Genomic DNA, 19,552 nt, shown 5'->3' on the forward strand with positions numbered 1-19,552 from the left:
GTTTGGTTTTTGGAGGGCTGATTTTTATGGACCGGTTTATTTACACCGTGTCCTGTTTCAACCCCCCTGATGCACCCCTGGAGTCGAAACTCCCTAAAAGTGACCCCATCTAAGAAACTACACCCCTCAAGGTATTCAAAACTGGTTTTACATACGTCGTTAACCCTTTAGGTGTTGCACAAGAGTTATTGGCAAATGGGGATGAAATTGGAAAATTTCATTTTTTTGCCTTATTTTCCATTTTAACCCATGTTTTCTACTAACAAAGCAAGGGTTAACAGCCAAACAAGACTGTATCTTTATTACCCTGACTCTGCCGTTTACAGAAACACCCAATATGTGGCCGTAGAGTGAAAGGTGCGCCGTTTGGTTTTTGGAGGGCTGATTTTTATGGACCGGTTTATTTACACCGTGTCCTGTTTCAAACCCCCTGATGCACCCCTGGAGTCGAAACTCCCTAAAAGTGACCCCATTTTGGAAACTACGGGATAAGGTGGCATTTTTTGAGGGAGTATTTTTAGGGCAAATATAATTTTTGGTTGCTCTATATTACATTTTTGTGAGGCAAGGTTACCAAAAATAGAAATTCTGATATTTCATCTCCATTTGCCATTAACTGTTGAGGAACACCTAAAGGGTTAATAAAGTTTGTATAATCATTTTTGAATACCTTGAGGGGTGTAGTTTCTTAGATGGGGTCAATTTTAGGGAGTTTTTACTCTAGGGGGGCATCAGGGGGGCTTCAAAAGGGATATGGTGTCAATAAAAAAGGCCATCAAAATCGGCCTTCCAGAAACCATGTCGGTCCTTTCCTTTTGCGGCCTCCCTTTTACGGATACAGCAGTTTACGACCACAAATGTGGCGTTTCTGTAAACTGCAGTATCAGGGTAATAAATTTTAACTTTTGTTTGGTTGTTAACCCTTGTTTTGTTACCGGAAAAAACGGACTGAAATGGAAAAGTGCCAAAAATAGCGGTTTTGGCACCGTTTTTTTTTTTTTTTTTTTTAACCGTGTTAATCTGGGTAGTTAGGTCATGGGATATTGTTATAGAGGAGATTCTTACGGACGCGGCAATATCTAATAAGTCTACTTTTTTTTTACAATAATTTAGGTTTTTGACTATATTATCTTTTTTGATACAACATTTTTTTTTGGGTATCTCTAAAGTCTAAGTGTCATTTTTTTATTTTCTTTTAGCCAATTATCTTATGTGGGGGCTCATTTTTTGTGGGATGAGCGGACGGTTTTATTGGCACTATTTTGGGGGCTATATGACTTTTTGATCGCTTTCTATTAAACTTTTTGTTATGTAAGGTGACAAAAAAAATATTTTTTTGCACCTATTTTTTTTTTTTACTGTGTTAATCTGGGGGGTTGGGTCATGGGGTATTTTTATAGAGGAGATTCTTACGGACGCGGCGATACCTAATAAGTCAACTTTTTTTACAATTATTTAGGTTTTAGACTATATTATCCTTTTTGATACCCTAAAAAAATTTTTGTATCTCTAAAGTCTAAGAGTCATTTTCAATTTTTTTTTTTATCTGATTATCTTATGTGGGGGCTCATTTTTTGCGGGATGAGATGACGGTTTTATTGGCACTAATTTGGGGGCTATATGACTTTTTGATCGCTTGCTATTAAACTTTTTATTATGTAAGGTGACAAAAAAAAACTTTTTTTGCACCTTTTTTTTTTTTTTCTGGACCGTGTTAATCTGGGGGGTTAGGTAATGGGCCATTTTTATAGAGGAGATTATTACCGACGCGGCAATACCTATGTCTACTTTTAATAAATTATTTTAGTTTTTTTGGGTGTCAAGTCTGAGAACCATTTTTTTTTATCCGATGTCAGTGCTAAATTGGGATATAAATTTAGTACTCCATGGAAGTGTGATACTCCCTGAAGCAACCGTCAATGCAGAGGCCCGGATGATCGGGGCAAGTGTCGCACTGAGTAGTCGTGTCCTTCCGTATCCCCCTCCTGCGACACACTCTGCACTTTTTTTGGGTTCGTCCCTTCTTTCCAGTATGGGGGACCACACCTGGAAAGTGTTGGCCAGGGACGATCCGGGCACCTACAGTTCCCGAGGTACTCCGGCCTGCTCTTTCCCGGTCCGAAAAGATCAGGGCCTTGAGGACTGCCTCATAGAACTGGAGGAATGTCCCTGTGCTGCCAGCGCTTCGGGATAGTACAAAAGAGTTGTACATGGCAACCTGCACCAAGTAGACCGCAACTTTTTTGTACCATGCCCGGGTTTTGCGCATGGCGTTATATGGCTTGAGGACTTGATCAGAGAGATCAACTCCTCCCATATACCGATTGTAAGCGACGATACAATCGGGCTTGAGGACCGTTGCCGCGGTACCTCGCACAGGGACAGGGGTGATGCCGTTACCATGAATTGTGGACAGCATAAGGACATCCCTCTTGTCCTTATACCTGACCAGCAACAGGTTTCCAGTGGTAAGGGCACGGGTCTCACCCCTGGGGATAGGTACCTGGAGGGGGTGGGCAGGGAGGCCGCGTTGATTTTTCCGCACGGTCCCACAAGCGGACGTGGATCTGGCGGCAAGGGACTGGAACAAGGGGATACTGGTATAAAAGTTATCCACGTAAAGGTGGTAACCCTTATCCAGCAGTGGGTACATAAGGTCCCACACAAGTTTCCCGGTAACACCCAGAGTGGGGGGACATTCTGGGGGTTGAATCCGGGAATCTCGCCCCTCGTATACACGAAATTTGTAAGTGTACCCTGAGGTACTCTCACAAATTTTGTATAGCTTCACGCCATACCTCGCCCGCTTGGAGGGCACATACTGGTGGAAAATGAGTCTCCCCTTGAACGCAATGAGAGACTCATCAACCGCGACCTCTCTTCCAGGTACATAGGCCTCCATGAATTTGGCCCCAAAGTGATCGATGACCGGCCGTATCTTGTACAGACGGTCATGGGCAGGATCACCTCGGGGGGGACATGCTGCATTATCGGAATAATGCAGACATTTCCGGATGGCCTCAAACCGGGAGCGTGTCATGGCTGTACTGTAAAGTGGGGCCTGGTATAGGACGTCCCCACTCCAGTACAGCCTGACACTGGGTTTTTGGACCAGGCCCATATGCAGCACGAGGCCCCAAAATGTCCTCATTTCGGCTGCACTGACCGGCGTCCAGCCACCAGGCCTGGCCAAAAAGGAGCCCGGGTGTTGAGCGACGAACTGTTGGGCGTACAGATTCGTCTGCTCCACCATCAGATTTACCAGTGGGTCACTGAAAAAATGACAAAAAAAGTCATATTCAGTGTAGCCCACTGTGGAAATCTGAATTCCTGATTGGCCTACAAAATCAGGAATCACAGGCTCGTATCGCTCTGGGCTACACCAGACAAGTTCACTGGCAGGGGGCTCCGGTGGATTTAACTGGTGGGCCGGGAAACCAGTACGAGCCCCAGAGCTGCTCGTACTAGTGTGGGCCACAGGGTCCCTAACATGGCGGTCCCCTTGCTCCGCCTGGCGGCGTCTCCGCCGCCTTGGGGGCTCATCATCATCGCTAGATGATGAGGAGGATGCGGATGACAACAGGAATGTGGGGTCATCCTCATCCTCACTGGGACTTTCGGAGTCAGAGGCAATCTGAGCGTATGCCTCCTCGGCCGAGAACGTCCGGCGGGCCATAGGGGAGTGTGTGTCTGCGTGTATATGTGCGTGTGTGTAACTCTTTATTTTGTGTGCGTGTGTGTGGGGGCACGGGTGTTCACGAACTCACCCTAAAACTAACAGAAAAAAAATAAAATAAACTAACTAAAAAAAGGGCAAAAAATGTGGGGAAAAAAATTCAAAACCGCTGATCAACCGTCCGAAGTTGATCAGCGGTGGGGTGTGCGATGCGCTAACAGTGGCTAGGGTCACACAGCTGTGCTGTGGACCCCAGACACCCTAACTAGGGTGATGCAATCAAAGTTCAAAAACTAACTTTCCCTTTTTTTTTCCCTGCCTAAACCAAACTTTCCCTAGCTGTCCCTATGTACCTGATGGGGTCCTGGGGGGCACAGATCGGGTCCTGGGGGGCACAGATCGGGTCCTGGGGGGCACAGATCGGGTGCAGCAGACACGTGCAGGCAGCTCCTCTCTCCTCCGGCTCCGGAACACAAAAGGAGGAGGAGAGGAGCGCCTGCCTCTTTTGAATCTGCCGCCGGACCGCCCACAGACCAATCAGAAAGCGATCCTGAGTGGTGATGTCACCATCACCACTCAGGATCGCTGGATGGTGATTGGTGGAGTGAAATCACACCACCATCACCATCCTGTTCCGGGTTATCGGGACTTCAGAGACCCGAATAACCCGGAAACGCAGAAAACCGCAGGTCTGAATTGACCGGCGGGTTTCTGCGATCGCATACATGGGGGGGTCACCGGACCCCCCGGCGCATTTGCTCCAAGTGCCTGCTCAATGATTTGAGCAGGCACGGGGTTCCGATCACCGCCCGCCGTGCGGCGGTGATCGAAAATGCACAGGGCGTACATGTACGCCCTGTGTCCTTAAGTACCAGGGCACAAGGGCGTACCTGTACGCCCTATGTCCTTAAGAGGTTAAATGTATTTTATCACAGTGTATATGTTAATAAACAAAGGGATATATGTCCAAAAAGAGCTCTACATCCCTTCACATAGCTATAGAACTAAAAAGGACACATTTTAGTAAATACTTGTATTCCAGATTAAAAGACCAGTCTAGAGAATACTTTCTTATAATTCTATGTTTTTCATTTCACTATTAGGCCTCTTTCACACGTCCGTATGGCTATTTCAGTGTTTTGCGGTCCGTTATTCACGGAAACGTTCCGTTTTTTGTTTCCGTTGTGTTTCCATTTCTGTTCCGTTTTTTCCATTCCGTTTTTCCGTATGGCATATACAGTATACAGTAATTACATAGAAAAAGGCTGGGCATAACATTTTTAATAGATGTTTCCGCAAAAACGGAACAGATACGGACGACATACGGATGCATTTCCGTAAGTGTTTTCTTTCATTTTTTTTTTTGCAGACCCATTGACTTGAATGGAGCCCCGGAAAGTGATTTGTGGGCAATAATAATACGTGTTCTATCTTTTAACGGAATGGAAAAACGGAAATACGGAAACGGAATGCATACGGAGTAGATTCAGTTTTGTTTGCGGAACCATTGAAATGAATGATTCCGTATACGGAATGCAAAAAACGGCCCATAAATGGAAAAAATAAACGGTCGTCTGAAAGAGGCCTTACTCCTAGAAGTTTCCGAATAAATCAACAAGTGGATGACACCATTTTTATTTAATTTTTTATTTATTTTAGGGGGGGGGGGGGTGCATTCCTGCACAGTCTGACTCTGGCTAGTCAGATTTGCCAATATCAGACTGTGCAGGGACACACACCTTTGACAAGGGAAATTGTAATAGCCAATTGGTTATTTATAAATTTATAGTAATAATGACAGAGGATCTGCAAAACATAGCGTTATAATAAAGTATAAATTAGAATTATTTAATAGGGAAATCTAAGTTGTTACTAAAATAGACATGTCAGAAGAGGGGACCGGTCCTCTTAAAAAAATAATCCTGACTGATTGCACCTGGCACTGGGTGGAGCTTATTGAACAGACGTACAGTACTACTACATTCTAAGGAGCTATAGAAACCATTTTTTTTCTTGTAATATACTGTACAGGGCACACCTGTGAAGTGAAAACCATTTCAGGTGACTACCTCTTGAAGCTCATCAAGAGAATGCCAAGAGTGTGCAAAGCAGTAATCAAAGCAAAAGGTGGCTACTTTGAAGAACCTAGAATATTACATATTTTCAGTTGTTTCACACTTTTTTGTTATGTATATAATTCCACATGTGTTAATTCATAGTTTTGATGCCTTCAGTGTGAATCTACAATTTTCATAGTCATGAAAATAAAGAAAACTCTTTGAATAAGAAGGTGTGTCCAAACTTTTGGTCTGTACGGTATACGTACCGTACCCTTTCCACATCCACACTGCTGCTGCTGATGTTCCCAATTAAAAGGGAGAAGATTTATAGGTTCATTCACAACGAGTCACTTTTTCTTCTGACAATCAACTACTATTGCGGCCACATACCACTTTATTCGTACCGTACCCTTTCCACATCCACACTGCACTGCTGCTGCTGTTCCCAATTAAAAGGGAGAATTTTTATAGGTTCATTCACAACGAGTCACTTTTTCTTCTGACAATCAACACTTGTCGTATGGGCAGGCATTCCGACCCTATCAAGGCATCATTTTTGGACGCTTGGTTACCCAAGTCACTTTTTATTTCTTATCCCGTAACACTGCGTGTGTTTAAACATCATCTGCCCCTTATAAGGGACATTTTTGGAAGCTTTGGAATATGAAAAAACACAATACATGTGGCGTGCAGTTTGTTTTTGAACACGCTGTATGTTAATGCAATCAAACATGCATTTACTCACAGCTATGTATGTCTCAGACATAATTTACTATAGCTGTCATTACTAGTGATGATCGAGCCCCCGATGTTCGGGTGCTCTGCCCGTGCACACCGGGATGCTCGGGTGCTCTACCGAGCCCTATAGAAGTCAATGGGAGGACCCGAGCATTAAACCAGGCACCCCCTGCTCTGAAGAGGGGAGGGTGCCTGGTTCATAGGAAAAGGTCAGAAATTGATAGAAACACCACCGAAATGGGTCGGGGACAGCATGGGGAGGATGTCTGGATGCATCTTGGACTACATTGTCGCTGCTGGTAACGATGTTGCCCGAGTTGTACGCCACTTTTACAGACTGACCATAAAACTGACAAAACCGAAGATAAAAGCGATTTTAGATGAAAAATTGTTAGGAAACATTCTTTCCTGTATATTTACTTTTATATGAAGAGCAAGTTCAGACAAAAAATTTCGTGATTTTCGGAACTGGGGCCATGACTAAGAGGGACGGCCGGTGGTTTTGATTGTGTTGACCGGACTCTTGGACGATCAAACTGAACTCATTGGAAGAGGAACGGCCGGTGGCATCCGTATTGTACCTGTAGAGGTGAAATTCTTGTACTGGCGCAAGTAGAACCACAGCCGAAACCTTTATTGCCACAAACGTTTTCATTAATCAACAACTTAAGTTGGAGGTTCGAAGACGATCCCGGCAGCGTTATTCCCATTTCCTGCCAAGCATTTTCTGGGAAACTAAAGTCTTTGGGTTCCGGGGGGAGTCTGGTTGCAAAGCTGAAACTTAAACTAATTGATGGAAGGGCACCACCAGGAGTGGAGCCTGCGGCTTAATTTGACTACGCACGGGAAGCCTCACCCGGCCTGGACACAGAAAGGATTGACAGATTAATACCTTTTTAGCGATTCTGTGGGTGGTGGTACATGGCCCTTTTGAGCATGTTGATCGAGTCGATTTGTGTGGTTCATTCCGATAACCAAAGACACTCTTCCGTGCTAATTAGTTACGTGACCCCCGGTGATTACGATTGTGTTGACCAGACTATTATCTGATGATAATGAACTTGGAAGTGGAACGGACATTGAGCTGACCGTGTAAAAAATTGTAGGTGAGGGCCTGCTGCCGCTTTGTTAACTCTAGATAACTTCTAAACTGATCGCACGTCCCCGTGATATTGACGATCTATTCGGATGTCTGCTCTATCAACTTTCGATGTTCTTTTTTGCGCCTACCATGGTGACCACAGGTAATGGGGAATCAGGGTTCGCTTCCGGAGAGAGAGCCTGAGGGATGGCCATGGCTACCACTTCCAAGAAAGGCAGACGGGGGCGCGCAAATTTCCCAGTACCGACTCAGGGAGGTAGTGACGATAAATCACAATACAGGACTCTTAAGAGAGCCTGTCATTGGAACGAGTACAAAAAAATTACAGGGAATGTCATTTAGGATGAGAAAACGTTATACAGGAAAGGTAAAGTATGATTGATGGCCTGCTGGTGACCCACTAAAACATTAGTGGTGAGGGTCTTCAGCTGAGCTGACCATCTAAAACATTATGGGTCAGGGCCTGCTGGTTAGCTGACCATGTAAAACATTATGGGTAAGGGCCTGCTGGTGAGCTGACCCGCTAAAACATTAGGGGTGAGGGTCTTCAGCTGAGCTGACCATCTAAAACATTATGGGTCAGGGCCTGCTGGTGAGCTGACCATCTAAAACATTATGGGTGAGGGTCTGCTGGTGAGCTGACCATCTAAAACATTATGGGTGAGGGCCTGCTGGTGAGCTGTTGATCTAAAACATTATGGGCGAGGGCCTACTGGTGAGCTGACCATCCGAAAAATTATAAGAGAAGGCATGTACGTGATGGACGAGGAGGAGGAGGATGAAAAAAGGAAGATTCAACCATATACCCTTTTTTGTGGCGGAAGGGGTGCATGTGAATACAGAGCATTCAGTACATTCTAAACAACACATTTAAAGTGCTTTTATGTTCAGTCGTGGCTTTCCTCTGGTGGAGTGGAGAAGTCAGGGGCAATCCAGGCCTTGTTCATTTTTATAAGAGTCAGCCTGTCAGCATTTTTAGTTGACAGCCGGATACGCTTATCTGTTATAATGCCACCAGCAGCACTAAATACCCGCTCAGACAAAACGCTGGCGGCAGGGCAGGCCAGCACCTCCAAGGCGTAAAACGCCAGTTCGTGCCACGTGTCCAGCTTGGACACCCAGTAGTTGTAAGGCACTGAGGGATCACTGAGGATGCTGACACGGTCTGCTACGTACTCCTTTACCATCTTCCAAAACTTTTCCCTCCTTGTGACACCAGGAAGTGCATCATGTTGAGGGTGCTGGCGGGGTGTCATAAAACTGTCCCAGGCCTTGGAGAGTGTTGCCCTGCCTTTGCTGGAAGTGCTGTGTGTTCCCCTTGTCTCCCCACCTCGGTTGCCCAAGGAAGTACGGACTCTGCTGCCAGCGCTGTCATATGGAAATTTTTGCAGCAATCTGTCAACAAGGAACTTCTGGTATAGCACCATTTTGCTCGTCTTCTCCAACGGAGGAATGAGAGATGAGAAGTTCTCTTTGTAGCGGGGGTCCAGAAGGGTGAACACCCAGTAATCCCTGTTATCTAAAATGTGTAAAACACGGGGGTCACGGGAAAGGCAGCCAAACATGAAGTCAGCCATGTGTGCCAGAGTACCAGTGGGCAAGACTTCGCTGTCGTCATCAGGAGGATTACTGTCCATCTCCTCATCCTCTTCCTCCTCTTCTGTCCACCCATGCTGAACAGATGGAATTAAAGTTCCATGGCTACTACCCTGTGTAGCGGAGGCAACCGTCCCCTGCTCCTCCTCCTCCAATACGCGCTGAGAAGACAAACTGAGGGTGTTCTGGCTATCACCTAGGGTCATGTCTTCTTCCCCTATTTCCAACTCTTCCCCACGAACAGCGTCTGCCTTAATTGTGAGCAGCGAGCATTTGAGTAGACACAGAAGTGGGATGGTTACACTGACAATAGCTTTATCGCCGCTCACCATCTGTGTCGATTCCTCAAAGGTCAGACATCCATGCCCACTCCTCGCTTGTGAAGAGCAGAAGCTGACTGGAAAGGCGACGACCGTGCTACAGCTGGTATTCCATTACTGCCCTTTGCTGCTCACAAAGCTTGTCCAACATGGCTGGGTATTTGCTCTTGCGTTCAAATGCCTGGGGTAATGACATTTGGACGCTGCGCTGGGACAGGGAAGTGGATGTGGCGGCTGATGGTGCGTGCGACGGTACAGGTGCAGCGTGGTAGGCACCCGGGCCTGCGCCTTTGACAGGCGATTGGTCGTCACCTAACATAGGGGAAGAGAAGGCAGTGGTGTGACCCGCGGACACAGATTGTGGACACAGGCGTTCCTCCCACTTATTGCGGTGCTTGGCTGCCATGTGGCGGATCATGCTACGTGGTGAGGTTGCTACTGTTCACACCTCGGCTCATTTTGATGTGGCACAGGTTGCAAACTACTATTCGTTTGTCGTATGCACTTTCCGCAAAAAAGAACCATACCGCGGAACACCTACCCCTTGGCAAGGGAGATTTCTGCAAGGGGGTGCTCCGTGGAACACTTGTGGGCGTGTTTGGCGTGGCCCACCTTCTCCCTGTTGCCACCCCACTACCTCTTCCAGACTGTTGCGGTGCTGCAGATCGCTCCCCCTCGGGACTGCTGCCCTTGCTTGCGTTTCCGCCTTCCCATGTTGTGTCAGTGACCTTATCGTCCACCAAGTCCTCTTCAACTTCCCCACTCCGATCATCCTCCTCATTTGCTGACCCCAACATACCTTCAGTGATTGACAACGGTATATCATCCTCTTCATCAACCTCTGCAGACAGTAATTTTGGTTGACTTGATGGCAACTGTGTCTCGTCATCATCAACCTCCTTAACCCCTTAAGGATATAGGGCGTACAGGTACGCCCTTGTGTCCTGGAACTTAAGGACACAGGGCGTACATGTACGCCCTGTGTATTTTCGATCACTGCCGTGCGGCTGGCAGTGATCGGTGCCCGGTGCCTGCTCAATTCATTGAGCAGGCCCCTAGGCTAAATGCACGGGGGGGGGGGGGGTCCCCCCCCCATGTCGGCGATCGCGGCAAACCGCAGGTCAATTCAGACCTGCGTTTGCTGGGATTTCTGCAGTTTCTGATCCCCGCGGTCCCTGACCGCGGGGATCAGAAACTTTAGTATTCCTAAAATATATCTGTATCTCCCCCCCCTGCACCCCTGAGTGATTTTAGCCCGGTGGGAGGTTCAGGGGTTGGGTTGCGGGCGGTGCGGGAGGCGGGCGGTGCAGCAGGGGGGATCAAGATCCCCTGCCCGCCTTCCCTTGAATAATCGTTGGTGGACAGTGGGTATACCAGGGTGTCAGCACATTGCTGATACCCTGGTATAAATGGCTGACATCTGTGATGCGATGTCAGCCGTTTAACCCTTTCCATACCGCGGTCCGTATGGACCGCTGTATGGAAAAGGTTAACAGCTCAGGGAGCTCCCTCCCTCTCCCATCATGGGGCTGCTGTGCCTTTGCAGCCCCCCGATGGAGAGGGAGAGAGCCCCCAGACAGCCCCCAGACAGTCCCCCTCCTTACCCTTCCCCGTCTGCGCAGTTCTGGCCACTACTGAGCAGTCGGGGAAGGTTCCCATGGCAACAGGATGCCTTCTCAGGCATCCTGCTGTCCATGGTGCTGAACAGATCTGTGCTAAAGGCATAGATCTGTTTAGACAAAGTGTAAGTAAAATACAGTACAAAACACTATATAGTGTACTGTACTGTAATATACAGACATCAGACCCACTGGATCTTCAAGAACCAAGTGGGTCTGGGTAAAAAAATAAAATAAAGTAAAAATCAAAAAACACATTTATCACTGATTAAAAATGAAAAAAATAAAATTCCCTACACATGTTTGGTATCGCCGTGTCCGTAAGGACCTGATCTATAAAACGGTCATGTTACTTTACCCGAACAGTGAACGCCATAAGAATAAAAAATAAAAAACTATGATGAAATTGAAATTTTGCCCACCTTACTTCCCCAAAAAGGTAGTAAAAGTGATCAAAAAAGTTGCATGTACGCATAAATTGTAACAATAAAACCGTCATCTCATCCCGCAAAAATCATACCCTACCCAAGATAATCGCCCAAAAACTGAAAAAACTATGGCTCTTAGACTATGGAAACACAAAAACATGATTTTTTTTGTTTCAAAAATGAAATCATTGTGTAAAACTTACATAAATAAAAAAAAGTATACATATTAGGTATCGCCGCGTCCATATCCACCGGCTCTATAAAAATATCACATAACCTAACCCCTCAGGTGACCACCGTAAAAAAAATTAAAATGGTGTAAAAAAAGCCATTTTTTGTCATCTTACGTCACAAAAAGTGTAATAGCAAGCAATCAAAAAGTCATATGCACCCCAAAAAATGAGACCCTACTTAAGATAATCACCTAAAAACTGAAAAAACTATGGCTCTTAGACTATGGAGACACTAAAACTTTTTGGGGTTTTAAAAATGAATTCATTGTGTAAAACTTACAGAAATAAAAAAAAATTGCATGCATATTAGGTATCGCCGCGTCCGTGACAACCTGCTCTATAAAATTACCACATGATCTAACCTGTCAGATGAATGTTGTAAATAACAAAAAAAATATGGTGCCAAAAAAGCTATTTCTTGTTACCTTGCCGCACAAAAAGTGTAATATAGAGCAACCAAAAATCATATGTACCCTAAACTAGTACCAACAAAACTGCCACCCTATCCTGTAGTTCCTAAAATGGGGTCACTTTTTGGGAGTTTCTACTCTAGGGGTGCATCAGGGGGGCTTCAAATGGGACATGGTGTAAATAAACCAGTCCAGCAAAATCTGCCTTCCAAAAACCGCATGGCATTCCTTTCCTTCTGCGCCCTGCCAGGTGCCCGTACAGCAGTTTATGACCACATATGGGTTGTTTCTGTAAACTACAGAATCAGGGCCATAAATAATGAGTTTTATTTGGCTGTTAACCCTTGCTTTATAACTGGAAAAAAAATATTAAAATGGAAAATCTGCCAAAAAAGTGAAATTTTGAAATTGTATCTCTATTTTCCATTAAATCTTGTGCAACACCTAAAGGGTTAACAAAGTTAGTAAAATCAGTTTTGAATACCTTGAGGTATGTAGTTTCTTAGATGGGGTCACTTTTATGGAGTTTCTACTCTAGGGGTGCATCAGGGGGGCTTCAAATGGGACATGGTGTGAAAAAAAACAGTCCAGCAAAATCTGCCTTCCAAAAACCATATGGCATTCCTTTCCTTCTGCGCCCTGCCGTGTGCCCGTACAGCAGTTTACGACCACATATGGGATGTTTCTGTAAATTACAGAATCAGGGCCATAAATAATGAGTTTTGTTTGGCTGTTAACCCTTGCTTTGTAATTGGAAAAAAAATATTAAAATGGAAAATCTGCCAAAAAAGTGAAATTTTGAAATTGTATCTCTATTTTACATTAAATATTGTGCAACATCTAAAGGGTTAACAAAGTTTGTAAAATTAGTTTTGAATACCTTGAGGGGTGTAGTTTCTTAGATGGGGTCACTTTTATGGAGTTTCTACTCTAGGGTTGCATCAGGGGGGCTTCAAATGGGACATGGTGTCAAAAAACCAGTCCAGCAAAACCTGCCTTCCAAAAACCAAACGGCGCACCTTTCACTCTACGCCCCGCTGTGTGGCCGTACAGTACTTTACGGCCACATATGGGCTGTTTCTGTAAACGGCAGAGTCAGTCATAAAGATACAGTCTTGTTTGGCTGTTAACCCTTGCTTTGTTAGTGGAAAAAATGGGTTAAAATGGAAAATTAGGCAAAAAAATTAAATTCTCAAATTTCATCCCCATTTGCCAATAACTCTTGTGCAACACCTAAAGGGTAAACGAAGTTTGTAAAATCAGTTTTGAATACCTTGAGGGGTGTAGTTTATAGAATGGGGTCATTTTTGGGTGGTTTTTATTATGTAAGCCTTGCAAAGTGACTTCAGAGCTGTAGTGGTCCCTAAAAATTGTTTTTTTGTAAATTTCTGAAAAATTTCAAGATTTGCTTCTAAACTTCTAAGCCTTGTAACATCCCCAAAAAATAAAATATCATTCCCAAAATAATTCAAACATGAAGTAGACATATGGGAAATGTAAACTCATCACAATTTTTAGGGGTATTACTATGTATTACAGAAGTAGAGAAACTGAAACTTTGAAATTTGCTAATTTTTCCCAAATTTTGGTAAATTAGGTATTTTTTTATGCCAAAAAAATAATTGTTTGGACTTCATTTTACCAGTGTCATGAAGTATAATATGTGACGAAAAAACAATCTCAGAATGGCCTGCATAAGTTAAAGTGTTTTAAAGTTATGAGCACTTAAAGTGACACTGGTCAGATTTGCAAAAAATGGCCAAGTCCTTAAGGTGAAATAGGGCTGAGTCCTTAAGGGGTTAAAAGTACTTTTGGGTCTCTGAAAGGTTTGAGATCAAATTCGCTCTACACTCGCTATGTCCCTTCCTAACAGCAGCTCTCCCTGACTCGCAATGAGCCGAACCCGCGTGACCGGGTGCTATATAGCACCCGATGACGTGTTCCGGCCAACCAATCACTGTAATGCCAGTAGAAAACATGTCTAATGGCATTACAGTGATGGCAATACTTACCAGCATGTTTATTGGCTGCTTAGAAGGCGCCAAACGTCCGGGGAGGAGACTCGAGCATGGCGCTCGAGCACATGTTTTACTCGGCAGAGCGCTCGGATCTGCCGAACATAGCAATGCTTGAGCCAAACCGGTACTCGGCCGAGCATGCTCGATCATCACTAGTCATTACCTTCAAGAGCTGGGGAGAGGGGAGAGAAAAATAAAAAAAATAATAGAAAAATATAAATGAAAAAATATACAAAGTTTAAAAATAAAAATAAAGGAGGCTGGAGGCGGTTATATGCCAATTTCAGGGCAATTGGAGCAACTTCAGTTCGGCCTGAACAGAACTTTTTTCAAAATTCAGCCAACCTGAACCAAACCGAATCTCTAGTGGTTCACTTATATCTACACAAGGTCATATTCACAGCAAAATCTATGACAAATCTGCAGCAAAAATTCTGCCAACAAATTGCAGCACATTCGCCCTCTGCAGCCCTACCCTTATTTGAGATATGCAACACAGTTTTTCAGCCTGTAGATCTGAACAAGAACATTCTTATTCACTGAAAGCAAGAAAATATCTTGGGAAACATTAATATATAAAATGTATATTAAATAATTCACTACAAGAAAATTTAAACTAGCAAATGCATAATCATAATCGCAGGTGCATATCCATCAAGCAAACATGGTCGATAGAAAATGGCTGCACAACATTTCACATACAAACAATAGAACTGAAAAATGGGGATCATTCTAGATTTCAGTGGTATTATACCTACTATAAATGAAAAAATGGAAGCTCTTTGCACATATTTTTGATCAAACGTGTGTCGGGCCCATCTACCAGGCATCAAGGTGGCTTCCACAGATGGGTTCCTAACACTCAGGGCCGGTGCCAGGATTTTTGCCCACACAAGCGAAGCTACATTTTGCCCCCCTTCCCCCAGAAACCTGAACTCGGTGGGGGTGATGTGACATGGAGGGGGATGAGAAATGTGACATGGAGGGGGTTGAAATGTGACATAGATGGGGTTGAAATGTGACATGGAGGGGGTTGAAATGTGACATGGAGGGGGGAGAAATGTGACATGGAAGGGGAGAAATGTGACATGGATGGGGCGAAGTGTCACATTTCTCCCCCTCCATGTCACATCACCCCCTCCTTTTTACATCACCCCCTTTGTGTTACACTTTTCCCCCCATCCCATGGTCACTACCCCTCTATTAATGTTGTGTAAAAATAAATATTATGCTCCTCATCTGGCCCTGTTCCTGTCTGCAGCAGCTCCCCTTCTCCTCTGTGTGGTCCTGGTATCTTCTCTCTGGGCTCCCGACAAGACTTTGAGGACCTTTCCCACTCAGCCAATCAGTGGCCGCAGCTGTGTCACGTGTCAGGCCAGTGATTGGCTCAGCGGGAAATCAATGCCTTGACACGTGACGCTGCTGTGGCCACCGTTTGCCTGAGTGGGAAAGGTCCTCAAACAACTTGTCAGGACTTGGGAGCCCAGAGAGAAGATATCAGGACCACCACACAGAGGAGAACAGCCGCAGGCGGTGTGCAAGTGATTAATAAAAATAAAAAAAGTTTCATTTTCCCGCCCCCCCTTCTCTGTGCCCTAAGGCAGCCGCTTGGTCTGCCTTATTATAGCCCCGGGCCTGCTAACACTAATATACCGCCTCTCTTGGACTTGCCTAAGCCTACAAATTTCAGGGCAGTGCAGGAACCAGCTACATTTATACTCTGCTCAGAAGCCCCAGGCAGATAGGCGTTGCTTAGTCTGCACAAATGTGCGCAAAGAGCTTCTATTTTTTCATTTACAATACCACTTTAATCTAGAATGATCCCCATTTCTCAATTCTATTGTTTGCATGTGAAATGTTGTGCAGCCATTTTTCTTATCAACCATGCTCGCTTTATGGATATGCACCTGTGATTATGATTATGAATGTGCTAGTCTAAATTTTCTTGTAGTATATATTGAGGGTAGCGCCTCGATTTAGACTAAGCAACACTCATCTGCCTGGGGCTTCCGAGCTGGTTCCTGCACTGCCCTGAAATTTGTAGGCTTAGGTAAGTCCAAGAGAGGCGGTATATTAGTGTTAGGTACCCATCTGCAGAAGCCACCTTGACGCCTGGTAAATGGGCCCGACACACGTTTGATCAAAAATGTGCGCAAAGAGCTTCTGTTTTTTCATTTATAGTAGGTATAATACCACTTTAATCTAAAATCATCCCCATTTCTCATTTCTATTCGATTGCATGTGAAATGTTGTGCAGCCATTGTTCTACTAAATAATTCAGATTTTTCTTTCTACATAAATCACAAAACCATGAAATGCATGACATCTGTGACATTCTGCAACATAAAATCAGTTCTGTTATTTCCAGGGATGCCCAACCTGCAGCCCTCCCGCTGTTGCAAAACTATAAAGCCTCATTTACACACCAGTGATTTCCAGCAGTGATTGTGAGCCAAAACCAGGGTTGGAGATTGGAGCTTGGGGGCAATGTAAGGCACAAGGGGTCAATGGATGGCACAAGGGGGCACTGGATGGCAAGTAGGATGCAGTGGATGGCAAGTAGGGGGCAATAGATTGCACAAGGGGGCTATGGGTGGCACAAGGAGGCACTGGATGGCAAATAGGGGGCACTGTAAGGCACAAGGGGGCACTGGATGGCAAGTATGGGGAACTGGATGGCAACTAGGGGGCACTGGATGGCACTGTGGATGGAACTAGGGGAACTGGATAGCAATGGAGGCACTGTGGATGGCACTAAGGGTACTGTGGATCCCACTGTTTTGGGGGCACTGTGGATGTCACTGTTATGAAGATACTGTGGATGACACTGTTATGGGAGCACTGTGGATGACATTGTTATGAGGGTGCTGTGGAGGTCACTGTTATGGGAGCACTGTGGAGGTTACTGTTAAGGCTCCTGCAAACGACTGGATCTGTTTTGCGGTCTGCAAGTCATGGATTCACTAAATAAGGATACTGTCTGTGTGTGATTCACATTTTTTTGCAGCCCCAGTGAGTTCTAAGGTCTTTAACAGAACTGAGATCCGGATGTGGAAAATACATGGACATGATCAGTGTACATTCAATATCTCTATGTCAGTTTCCAGAAGAGATAGAACATGTCTTATTCTGGTCCTCAATGGGTCTGCAAAAAATGCAGATCGCACACATACAGTGTCCTTATTTAGCGTATTCGCAACTTGCAGACCGCAAAATGGATACCGTCATATACATAAGGGTTTAGATACACAGCTCAGCAGGATCATACAAGATAGGATTAGATACACAACTCAGCAGGCTGTATCATACAAGATGGGATTAGACACACAGCTCAGCATGCAGGATCATACAAAATGGGATTAGATACACAACACAGCAGGCAGGATGTTACACAATGGGATTAGATACACAACTCAGCAAGCAGGATCATACAAGATAGGCCTCTTGAGCACAAATGTTTTTTTTCCGTTTACGTTCCATTTTTTGCGGTCCGTATACAGGACCATTAATTTTCCGTATTTCGTTTGCATTCCGTTTCCTGCATTTCCGTTCCGTTCAAAGATAGAACATGTCCTATTATTGTCCATATAACGGACTAGGATAGTACTGTTCTATCAGGGGCCAGCTGTTCCGTTCCGCAAAAAAACAGAATGCACACAGACGTCATCTGTATTTTTAGCGGATCCGTTTTTTGCGGACCGCAAAATACTGAAAAAGCCATACGGTCATGTGCAATAGGCCATAGGATTAGAGCTCATGCACACAAACTGTTCAGGCCCGTGCAGTGGACCGCAAATTGCATGGGCATTGTCCGTAGGGCTGCCATATGTAGATGCAGGACCCATTCACTTGAAAGAGATCCGCGATGCGCATCCCATGGTCCACACCATGGCATGCACTACTTTTTTGCGGTGTGGAGGCACGGACAGAAGACCCACGGAAACACTCTGTAGTGCTTCCGTGGGGTTCTGTGCCTTCCCTCTGCACTGCACCTTCCGGATTAGATTGGGGACCCGTTCAAGTGAATGTGGTGCACAAACGGATGGTGCCTGTTGCGAGGGATTGCCTGCCACCTCGACTGGGTGCCTCTGTCGAACAATGCTCCTAGTGCTTGCCAAGGACCATCAGCATCGCACTCGACACCAAAACCACCGCAAACCCCATGAACCACCGCAGCTTGATTTGGGGTTTTGCTGTACTCCACCAACGCTGGACCCAAGGCCGGGTTCCAGCTTCCAGTGGGTCAACCTCTCCTTAGTCCAGAGAGCGAAACAGGAACAGGAACAGCTCTTACAAGAGCTAGGGATTATACTCTGGAGAGTATAATGATTATAGCAATCCCCAGAGTGTAGTTTTTAAATCCCTCAAACATGAGCCCAGACTTGAATTATCTCAGACAAACCCTTTAAGGGTCCATTCACACGTCCGTGAATGTGTCCACACCCATTAATTCTCTATGGGGCAGGAATGGATGCGGACAGCACACAGTGTGCTGTCCGCATCCGCATTTCCAGAGCGCGCCCACAAACTTCGGGTCTGCGGCTCCGGAAAAAAATAGAACATGTACTATTCTAGGCAGGTCTATGGGGGTGCCGGCCGGGTGTAATACACTACGGACGTGTGAATGGACTCTAAGTTTCATCTTTATCGAATAAACTGAAATGCAATTTTGAAGTAAGTGACAGGCGAGTAATCAAAATTCTGAAAAAAAAGGAGACACAAGAGAAAGAGAAGGGGAAAAAGAATATGCTTAATCTCCCGTCCATCTGTTTCTAATTCTGGTGCTTAGCCCGGGGCGAGAAGCTGGCTCTGCTCCAACCCACTGGAAGCTGTCACAGAATCTCACCACAGAACGGCTTTCTTGAATGTCCGTGCTGTAGATTTTTGGAGTGGCTTTTGTTTAGTTTGATAGAAGGATTGAGCAATTTGTCTGTTGCATAATTTTCACATAAAGGGGTTGTACCAAGTTTATAACTTTAACTAGCGGATTGCTGGGGTCCAAGTGGATAGGGGATGACTTATATAAACTCGGCTCAGCTCTTTAATCTTTCTTTGTTATCACTAACATATAGATCAGTTTGCCGATTACTTCCATAAGAAAGAAAGAAATAGAAATATATTTGTTATGTTGTGCATAGAAATGTACAATTAACACATTATTAAATAATATGATCTACAAAACATGTGTTCTTGTGTACAGAAATGCATTCTAGTCTTTTTATCCTCAGGATAGGCTATCAATATCCGATTGGGGAGTCCAACGCTCCACCCCCCCCCCCCCCCCCGCCAATCAGCTGTTCGGCAGGGGTTACAGTGCTGGACGTTGGCACCAGAACTACAGCTCCGTCCACT

This window comes from Bufo gargarizans, chromosome 2 (genome assembly GCF_014858855.1).
Source record: "Bufo gargarizans isolate SCDJY-AF-19 chromosome 2, ASM1485885v1, whole genome shotgun sequence".
In the NCBI taxonomy this organism is placed as follows: domain Eukaryota; kingdom Metazoa; phylum Chordata; class Amphibia; order Anura; family Bufonidae; genus Bufo; species Bufo gargarizans.